This window comes from Benincasa hispida, chromosome 2 (genome assembly GCF_027475165.1).
Source record: "Benincasa hispida cultivar pf3 chromosome 2, pf3_genome.v1.1, whole genome shotgun sequence".
Lineage (NCBI taxonomy): Eukaryota > Viridiplantae > Streptophyta > Magnoliopsida > Cucurbitales > Cucurbitaceae > Benincasa > Benincasa hispida.
In genome coordinates this window covers 24,562,867-24,573,948 of record NC_143479.1, presented here as the reverse complement: position 1 = coordinate 24,573,948, position 11,082 = coordinate 24,562,867, and the positions used below count along the sequence as shown (strand labels likewise).

At 28.2% G+C, this 11,082-nt stretch overlaps 1 pseudogene across 1 annotated transcript; it reads right to left on the bottom strand.

Moving 5' to 3' along the window:
* Window positions 1–3,572: 3,572 nt before the first annotated feature.
* LOC120072009 (2-alkenal reductase (NADP(+)-dependent)-like) lies at window positions 3,573–9,124 on the bottom strand (annotated as a pseudogene). The gene is made up of 5 exons (XR_016527808.1): window positions 8,923–9,124; window positions 7,661–7,867; window positions 6,402–6,568; window positions 4,192–4,274; window positions 3,573–4,005 (listed from the first exon to the last, which is right to left on the bottom strand). The product of XR_016527808.1 is annotated as a 2-alkenal reductase (NADP(+)-dependent)-like (transcript).
* Window positions 9,125–11,082: the final 1,958 nt, after the last annotated feature.

The window sequence follows — 11,082 nt, the reverse complement described above, 5'->3', positions numbered from 1 at the left end:
TTCGCATATGGAGGAACTGTTGTATCGTGGCGGTCAGTAAAACATACCATAACGGCTACTTCCTCAAATCATACTGAAATTCTTGCAATTCACAAGGCTAGTCGAGAATGTATATGGCTAAGATTAATGACTCAGCATATTCGTGGAACATGTGGTTTGTCTTCTAGTAAAATTCATTCAACTATATTATACGAAGACGACACAACATGCATATCCCAAATCAAAGGAGGATATATTAAAGGAAATAGAATAATGTATATTTCACCAAAATTTTTCTACACTCATGATCTTGAAGAAAATGACGACATCACTGTACAACAAATTTGTTCGAAAGATAACCTGACAGACTTACTTACAAAGACATTACCTACTACAATCTTTGAAAAATTGGTGCACAAAATGCGGTGATGCAGAGTTCTCAAGTGATGTTTTCATGAAGGGGTGTAAAGATACTGTTTTAGGAATATAAATTATATGAAATATGTACTATTTTTCCTTCACTATAATTTTTTTCTCATTGGGTTTTTCCAAGTAATGTTTTAACGAGACATATTTTATATATATAATAGGCATCTAAGGGAGAGTATATAAATATTATGACAATAGATGCTCATTAGATGCTCATACTTAGTGTTCATTAACCATGTGTCATGCCACAATTTCCCAAAGTGTTGTCCATGTGTCTTAACATTATAAATTATTAGTGTCCATGTAATCCACCTCCTACTTACCAAATTGCCTATAAATAGTGGTATTTGGTGGGTTATGGAAGACACACACATATTGGGCAAATTCCATGAAAATTGGAGAAAATGGAGAATTTAGAGAAATCTCTTATTTTATATTTTGCTAATATCTTTTATTTTATTTATTTATGTATTATGTTTAATTTATTTTAATATTTATTTAATTTATTTTATATTATTTTGTTATTTATTTATATTATATATTATAATTTTATTTATTTATTATTATATTATATTTTGTCCATATCGATGTTCAGTTGTGCTCCCCAATTTTACAACACTTAGCCACTTAGGAGTATTTTTTTTTCCAATATAGGAAGATTCTTTATTTTTGTGTTTTAATATGACTTTGGACATTTGATTTTTCAATGCTTAGTTATACTTCATGGGTTAATAAAAGAAGGTTGGATTTCCAAACTTTGAATGGAAACGATAAACCTTTATTCTAGTTTAAGACCATGAATAATAATATTCTGAAATAGCAGTGGTAGAATCTAATAAAGATTTCAATACATAGAGTTTTTATGTTGGTTAAGTATTTATTAATAGATATCTCCCTTTGAAAAATATAAACAATAAATCGTTCTTTAGAAATTGCAAACTCACATGATTTTTCTTTGATAAAGAGGTAAAAGTGTCATATACTACTTTAGAAATCTCCATTATGCTAATGTACTCCAATATTTCTTCATCAACTATAATTTCGATTACTTTAATTTCTTCGAAGTAGTAGCATCTCTAGGTGACTTGACTTTAGTTACTTCTACAACATATATCCCACAAGTCTTTGCTTTGAAGATACAACTTCATGCATGTGGACCATGTTTTATAGTTTACAATAAGCTTCACATAGTCCTAGACCGTACTCGTTCTTCAAAAGCTCTACCATAAAAAGTTAGGCTAGCTTCTTCAATACTACCTTGAAGTTGGCACATAAAAAAAGGGAGTCACTTTAGCAAGAAAGAAGCCTTGGTTGAAGAAGTATAAACATATACGGACACTTTTGAGAGAACTTTTTCACTCTCTTAATATTCGTCCATTTTTCTTTAATCGTAAGTTTATCTAACTTTCTTTAAGTTCACTTACATATATAGAGATACGTCTCTCTATTTCTAGGTATGAGATCCTTAAAGTCAAAAGTAAAAAATGAAAGAACTTCTTGAATTTAAAATATACTAGATAGTGTTTGCTCTTTCATTAGCATCCCCTTATCACTGGCTTTAAGACCATGATAACACCTTGATTGAGATATGATTTCCATGAATAAAAAAATAAAAAATCATAACTTGCTTACTTCTTTGAGAGAAAGAAGTAACAATGTTTCATGAAGAATAAGATTTCCATCGGAAAGGAAAAAGGGGAGAAATTTTTATTGATAGGAAAAATGTCAAATTATTTACAGAAATAATAAAAGAAACACTGATAGACATTGATAGAATTCTATCAACTTCTATTAATGATAAACTTATATCAGTTTCTATTACTCACTAATAGTATCAATGATAGACTTCTATTAGTTTTTATCCCTAATAGACACTAATATCCTGCTATCAGCCTCTATCAATATTTGACTTGAGTGATAGATACCGATAGACTGTTATCAGTCTCTATTAATATTAGATTGCTATTAGCGTCTATCAGTGATAGACTTCTATCACTTCTTATAACTGATAGACGTTGATAGACCTATCAGCAGCTATCTATGATAGACAATAGTAATGTCTATCACAACTATAATTAAATTTTGCTATTTATGTAAATATTTTCCTTTATTTTTTTATTTTTGAAAATCCCCAAAAAAAATAGCAACTTTTTATTTTATTTTATTTTGTAAAAGATAAAAAAACATTAAGAGAGAGAAAAGAGAAACAACTCATCAATCAACCGAAAAAATAGTCAACTTAAAAAATACAAAACCTTGGACAAACAAATAATCAATGATAATAATAACGACAATTAATTGTTAAAATTAGGAGTGTTCAAAAAATCTGATGACCTGAAAAAATTCAATCAATCTAATTCGAACTAATCCGTAAACTCATTTGGATTGAGTTGGGTTGAAATAAATAAAAATTTTATGGATTGATTTGGTTCGTGGATTCACCTAAAACAATACAACCCAACCCAAACCAACTCGAACTTATGGTTAATTGTAAAAAGTATATTTTTTTTTACATATGATACAATTATATATACTTATATTTATTTTAAATTTTATTTAATTTCATAATTATTTTGGATAATTTATTCTCTAACAAATTCCAATAATAATTTTAAGCACTTTAGAGAGAAAATTTTAATAATATAAATTGAGATTGAATTCTTAATCTTAATTTAATATATGAAAAGAATAAAATAAAGTTTTTACATATTAAAATTTTACTTATTTATAGTATAAGATTTTAAATAAATAATTGGAGTAACCAAAACCAACCAAACCCATGTGTTTTATGGTTGGGTTGAGTTTATTATGTAATAAAGATTATTTGGATTGAATAAATTTACAATTCAAACAATTGGGTTGGATCGGGTTGGATCAAAAAGTGTTTGAACCCAACTCAACTCCATCGACGAACACCCCCAATATTTAAAATAAAATTGTAACAAACTCCCAGTTTGGCTTTGATTTAGCAAAAAACACAAATAATGCAATAAAAAGAAGGAGAGAGAGAGAGAGAGAGAGAAGGGAAAAAAAAAAAAAAAAACTGTCCAAGGAGCTCATAGAGGATAAATACTCCGAGGCTTTTCTTTTTAACCCGTTCAAACACGATGAGTTGCACAAACTTAAGCTTCTCAACTTCAAATTTATTAAGTCCAACCCAAAAGCAAAAGCACAAGCCAAACAATTTATTTAAATTATTCCATATAAAAAAGAAAAACTAAGCAAATTTAACAATCTTCTTGCCAATGTTCTTGCCTTGGAAGAGCCCGACGAAAGCAGAAGGAATACTCTCCACACCCACTGATATATCTTCGAGCACCTCGATGTCGCCGGAGCGAAGGTGGGTGGCGGTGTTGGATATGAACTCCGGCAAAGCATTCAAATAGTCAGTGATTAAAAAGCCTTGGATTGTGATTCTTTTATACAATATGTCCACCATGATCATGGGGCCTCCTCCTCCTGTTGTTGCCTTTGTGTACTCTGAAATAGCACCGCACACTGCCACTTTTCCAAATGGGTTCATGTTTGCAATGGGCTGCGCCTACCATCTCGCTGCCCACATGGTCGAAGTAAATATCAATTCCATTGGGGAAATAACTACATTCCAAATTTTTTTTTTTTTAAAAAATCAATCTTTTATTTTTACGAATAATTTGCAAAACTACTTCTAAAATATGATGATAGTTGTAATTATATGTAACAATCGTATAAGTTTGAGAAGTTGTGTGTATTTTGCGCAATCTTGAAATGAATGCAAGCTGTATGTGAGATTATATTTCTCACTTGGCTAAAGTTGATTTCAAGTCCTTTTGTTGGTTGTAGTTGAATGCTTCATCAAATCCCAGCTTCTCTTTTAGCAATGCTACCTGACATTTGTCACATTATTTGGGTAATTAATTAGTTGATCATGAGTAATGGAATAGATGGACTACAATCAACCCAACTAGCTAGTAAAATCAAGTTTTTGTTGTCTAAACTTTCAAATATTATATTCTACTTGTTAAATAATAGTATCTTCAAGATGTTCAAGAAGTTTCTTTGGTCATTTATGGTCATTAGATCGTACACTTTGTCTAAGGTCAATATTTATAGCCATTAAATCTTTCACTTTGTACTCCAAGGCCAAATTGTTATCTTTAGATTCTTCACATTGATCTAAGGACTATTTGGATTCATTGGATTTGCTTGACGACCAAAGTTATGTGGTCTATAAATAGGTGGGTATCCGTTGTTGGCTATCTATCCCAAATCAAGTGTTAGTTGTGAGATAAAATAGAAAAAGTTTCTTCATATAATTAAGTATGCTCTTCCTCTCAAAATAGTTGTGAGGTAAAATAGAAAAAGTTTCTTCATATAATTAAGTATGCTCTTCCTTTAAGAATTCTTCTATCATTGTCTGTGGTTTTTATCCTAATTTCTTTAAGAGTTATCGACCGTAAAATCATTGTGTTATTCTCTCTATTCTTATTCGTCATCATTATTATTCTCAATCTATTTTAGTTACGATTTTACTCTATTCGGTCACCATCCCTTTTACAACACTATTATTATATATGCTAATAAGTCGGCCTATAATTAGCATGTAGAGTTAACTAAAGTTATTTACCATTGTTAGACATAAATGGAAGTATTAGGATCGTTTTCTGAAGTTATTATTCAAGATTTGATTGGAGTAATAGTGAAAATAGAAAAATATCCTTTTTGTCTCTAGTTTTTCAATCTATAGTTAATTTTTATATGGACTATAAATTTCAAAATATTAAAGTTTTATCTTTGAGTTTTGTGTTTAATTTTCACTTGATCCGTTTCTGTCTTAGGTTTCAAAATGTTATATTTTCACCACCTTTAAAGGTTTGAGTTTTATTTTTATTTGGTATCTAAGTTCAAGACTAACACTTTTATCCTTGATTTTCACCAAGTATTCACTTGAGTTCTTAATTAGTGTTAATTTCTATCAACTGATTTAGAAGAATTAATGAAATTGGCTTTCACTAACTAATACAAACCAGACATTTTGATCATGCCATATGAAAGTTCAAGAAAGACGCCAAGAATAAACATGATATGCTGTCCAATTTACAATGAAAAGAAGATTGCATTAAGTGAAGTTCAGTAGAATTTAAGAAGAGTCAAATTTCATTTATGGAACAAAAACTTCAAGTATAACTTCATAACTCAAGGACGATTTCAAAATTATTGTTGGTTGGTTAACAACAAGAATTCTCGGATTTATGGAGTTTATTAAATGTATTTTCAATTTGAAGACTTCTCATGGGCTCTTTAGGGTACTCTTACAAAATGGTTTATTATGGTTTAGTATGAGAGTTGTAACCTTTGAAATACATCATAGAATATGTAGGGTCTAATTTTGAGGCTATAAAACGAAATGTAATATGTATTGTTATGGTGGGAAATTTTGAAATGTAGAATTTTGGATTTTGGTTTTTAAACTTCTTATGTGTTTCTTTCGATAGAATTCATGAATATTTGAATCATTCAAGTTAAGATTGGTCTATCGTACTTGCGGAGTACTTTGAAATTCAAGGATCGATAGGAGTTTAAAACTTTATCTAATCCTTGATTTATTAGATCATCTAAGTAATATGTTATCTAGTATATCCTAGGGTGGTTGAGATCATATTGATTTTGGAATTGTTGGGATTGAGTTCTTTGAGTCTAATTGTTAAACATGATTCTTAGATCCAATGTTCTAGGGTTTTGTAATGTTAACTTTCTGTCACCATTAAAAATAACTAACAAAAAATTTACATCATAAATTTGTAAGTTAACACCAAAGACAAAAGAGGAACATGTGTGAAAACTCAAGTGTGAATGTGTAAAATATTTGAAATTTTGAGACCGAATAAAATTTAAACTCAAAATTTAAAGACAAAAGTATAACATACATCTTGAAATTAATTAACGCTAAATAGAAACTAAACTAAAAAAAATTAGGGACTAAAAGATTAATTAATTAGTTTGAAAGGTTAGACCTTCTCATTGGAACCAGCAGTCCCAACAACATAACAACCATGTAGCTTTGCAAATTGTCCAACTAAATTTCCAACAGCCCCAGAAGCTGAAGACACAAATACTTTATCCCCTTTCTTAACCTTTGCTACTTCAAACAGACCAACGTAAGCAGTGAGGCCAGTGAAACCTGAAACAACACAGACATAAAAACAAAACACAAATCAAAGAGAGAACAGTTCTAATTTTAATTTGGATTATTCTCTTTTTGCATCATGTTTCTTCAAAAACATTTCCAAGAGGAATTTCGTGACCTTTAATTATGGTTTCGTTTGATAATATTCTATTTTCTTAAATTTCGTTCGATCATTATCGTGTGGTAATTTTTGCTTTTTAGTTTTTGAAAAATTAAATTTAGAAACACACTATGCTAGCTTTTACCTAGGGTCTATTTGTTTCACAGATTTTGCCATTAAATTTTAAATAGATATAAATTTAAAATCTAAGATATTATTATCTAGGGAACTTTAAGTCCCTCCTGACATGAGTTTTTCTAATACTTTCTAGTACATCAACTAATTTCACGAGACAATGCCCACCTGATCTTACAACATTTGGGTATACCCATGACCTCTTAATCCTTTATTAAGATCATACTTTCTATTTACTACTAGGTCAACTCACGATGATTTAATTTTGGTTTCTATATATAAAATTAGTAAATCAAACGCAAATACTTAAGTTTCAGACGTTAATTATCGTGCGTATTCATTCACAAACATTTAAATTCTAGATATTTAATATTCATAACCATAAAATAATATATGTGATAAAACAACGGGCATTATTGATTTCTTTATTTTGTTATGTTAAATACTTTTAATAGTGTTCTAAAAAACCAAGCTAAAAAAAATAGTTTTACTTTTTTGGAATCGACCTAATAATTCAAGTTTTTAATAATTAAGAAAGATAAAAGATTGTGGTAAACAGGTCAGGAAAAAACAAGCAACAATTGGTGAATTTAATTTTTAAAAACCAAAAATTTTCATTTCCAACTTTTCTTCATAATTAATTTTGAGAATATTTGTGAAATCCTAAACATAAAAAATTGATTGACTTAGCAAAGAAACTTGTTTTTGAAAAACTAAAAACTAAAACAGAAAACCAATCCATTAACTAAAATGGATAACAAAACACAAAAGGTTATGAATGGAAGTAATAATATTTATAAACTTAATTTTTAAAAACCAAATCACGGTTAAACATTTTAGGTCGAAGTTACCAAGAATTCCGAGATGATATGTCAAAGAAAATCCCAAGGGGTTCAACTTGTTTAGAGGGCTGGCGGGTCCAGGTTTTACGACACTATATAGAGCACAGTGTACAGCTCCTTCAACCAAGTCCCCCTTCTCAAACCTAGGATCATCCGAAGCCACAACTTCTGCCACTACATGAGCGGTTATAGGCTGTTTCAAACAAAACCAAAAGCCTCATATACAACAAACATTTATTTACCGTATTAAACCTATAAAATTTAAAGGCCGGTTTGATAGAGAATTTGAAAACAACAAATTTAATGAAAATATAATTATATTTCATGTCTTCAAATATATATTTTGGATAGGAAATTCAAAAATTAAATTCTAATTTAAACTGTTGTTTAAAATGTCTTTATTACTATATATATATAAGTCATAAAACTAGTTATAGTTCTACACACTAATATTTAATTGATGATAAATTATTGTAAATTTATTTATGAATATGATTATTTTGTAATATTATATAATTTATAATACATCATATAATGGGAAATTTTCACATATAGATAAAATGTCAAACTATTTAAAAAATAGGAAAACAAACATTGATACACTTATAGCCTTCTACCACGTCTATCAATGATAGACTTCTATCAGTTTCTATAATAACATTAATAGACTTCTATCAGTCTTAATTAGCCTCTATCAAAGAAGATTAAAATTTTACTATTTTGTATAAATATTTTTCTTTATTTTTGTATTTCTTAGAATCCCCTTATATAATACGTAGTATATATTTTAAAACAAATTAATTGAGTTCATACATGATACGTAGTGTTTCTAACTTTTTTTTTTTTTTTTTTTTATCTTCATTTAATAATTTTGCATATTAAAATTTAAAATTCAAAATTTAGATACAATCAAAACATAAAAATTTTGTTATCATTATTTTGCATTGTTTGGATAACAGAATTCAAAAATAGTTTTTAGAAATAGAATCTAAGTTGTTTGTCAAACACATATTTGCAAAATTTAATAAATTTGAAAATATAAAACATAATCCGAACTTTCTACCAAACAAGTCCTAAATTTATTGGGTGACTTATATATATGATTACATTAATTATAATTAGTATATATTTGGGAGTGATTTTGAAATTATTAAAATCACTTGTATATATCGAAGTGATTAGAACTATTTTAAAGTCACTCTCAAACATATCGTTACCTATCCAGAAATGGTAGATTGAATAGAAAATAAAATGTTATGTGAAGAATGAGGAGTCTTCATACAATTGATCTTGATATGGATCAATGGAAACAAAGAGATTCTTAAGAACAATTTCAGCTGAGGCAGGATTAGCAAAGAGATGAACAACTTGGGAATGAAGCTCCAAATCTGACTCAACTGGAAACCCATTGATATGGTGTTTTAATGTGATGAATTTGTTCTTCACTTCTTCCATTGTTATCACATAAACTTATTTTCTTTTTGTTGTTACAAATGAAAGGGAATGACTCCAATTTAAATATTGCCACAATAAAGTTTTAATTTGAAGTTTCAAATTAATTTGTATTTAATTCTATATAATAAATAAGTATTATTTAAACTGAGTTTTTATTATCATATGTTTTTGAAGTAGGTAAAATAAATTATTTTTAATCATATATACAGGATGTAGACACCAACATATAATTTTACTTTTTATATAATTTTGATATCTACCTTTTAAAATTTCGTGTCTAATTTCTCTTTCTCCATATAAAATTGGATCATTGTTGAGAATTTTTGTTAGCTACTCTGTCAACAGTTTTCTTTAAAATTTATGTAACATTCTAATATATTTTCTCTCCTTTAAACTTTGTTTTTCTTTGTGGTATTTTGATACCTTTTTAAGATATAATCAAAATTAGTAATAATTAGCATTCTAACAACCCTTCTAATTCAATTTTAGTTTCAAAATTTACTTAAGAAAGACAAAAAAGAGATTTAAGTAAATAAAAAACATAATAGATTAATTTATGTATGGCTATATAATCAAATATGAAGTTAAATCAAATAGATGAAGAACATAAATTTTGGAAAAGGAAGTTAAAAAACACATACTTGTGAAAAGTTAACCTGAAAATCATTTTAATAAATGCAACAACAATGAATCATTATATAATTACCATCACATAACTTCTATACTTCATAAAAGAAAAAAATACGTTTATCATATAATTTCTATGTAACGAAAAATTATGTACGTCAAATATCAAAAGAAAAAAAGATAGGAAAACAACATGCAAAAATACATCAATATAAATGAGACCAAGTGATTTAGTTTGCAATTTTGGATCCGCCAAATTGAAAACACAAGTTTATTATCATGTAAATAAAAAATGTATGACGAATTTGATTTGATAATCCCAAAAATGTAAATGGGACCCAATTCAAACTTTTTAAACCAACCCAAATAATGAGAGACATTTTAATTTAAAATGTGTTATCAAGATTCAAGTTTTAGGTTTATTTTAATTTAACTTTTAAAATTTTGAAATGTTTATTTTTAGTAAACTTGAATTTTAAGGGAAAAAAAAATATTATTGTACTTATCCTCATTTCAAAAAATGAATAGTTTGGCCTTGATCATTTCACAAGAAAAAAAAAAGTAATATATGATCTAATATTGTACGCAACCCGACCAGCTTGTTTAAGCAATGTCGTTGGATCAAAGTAAAAGCTTTATTTAAAGGGTTAGTTGCATAAATGGAATTCAAGTGCAAAATAAGAATATGTAGTACAAGGATAAAATAATTGCATATATCGAATAAAAATGGTAAAAGACAAAAAATCAATACCCAACAACCATTTTGCACACTACTTCATGTTTTTCTCAAATTGAAAGCTATCACTAATTGGTGCTATTAATGATAGCTTTCAATTTGATAAATATACTATCAGTTGCTATCACTGATAGCTACTGATGCTGTTATCAGTGAATATCATTGATAGTTGCTATCAGTGGCTATCAGTTAGTGCCTATCAGTGATAACTTTGCATTTGAGATGTGTACTATCAGTTTGCTATCATGATAACTTTCAATTTAGGAAAAGTGCTATCAGTTGCTATCACTGATAGCTTTCAATTTGAGAAATGTGTTATTTATTGCTATCACAGATAACTGCTATCGGTGAATATCACTAATAGCTGCTATCAGTGATAGCTTTAAATTTAAGAAATGTGCTATGAGTTGCTATCCTAAAACACCGATAAATTCCTCTATCAGCAACTCCACGCCTGATCTATCGCTAAGTGTATCGCTAATAGTGGCTATTAGTGATAGCGCAACGGCTATCACTTATTATTATTATTAATAATATTATTATTATTATCATCATCATCAATAATGTCCACTATCAGTGATAAACTAAGCCCTAAGTTTAACAAAGAATGATA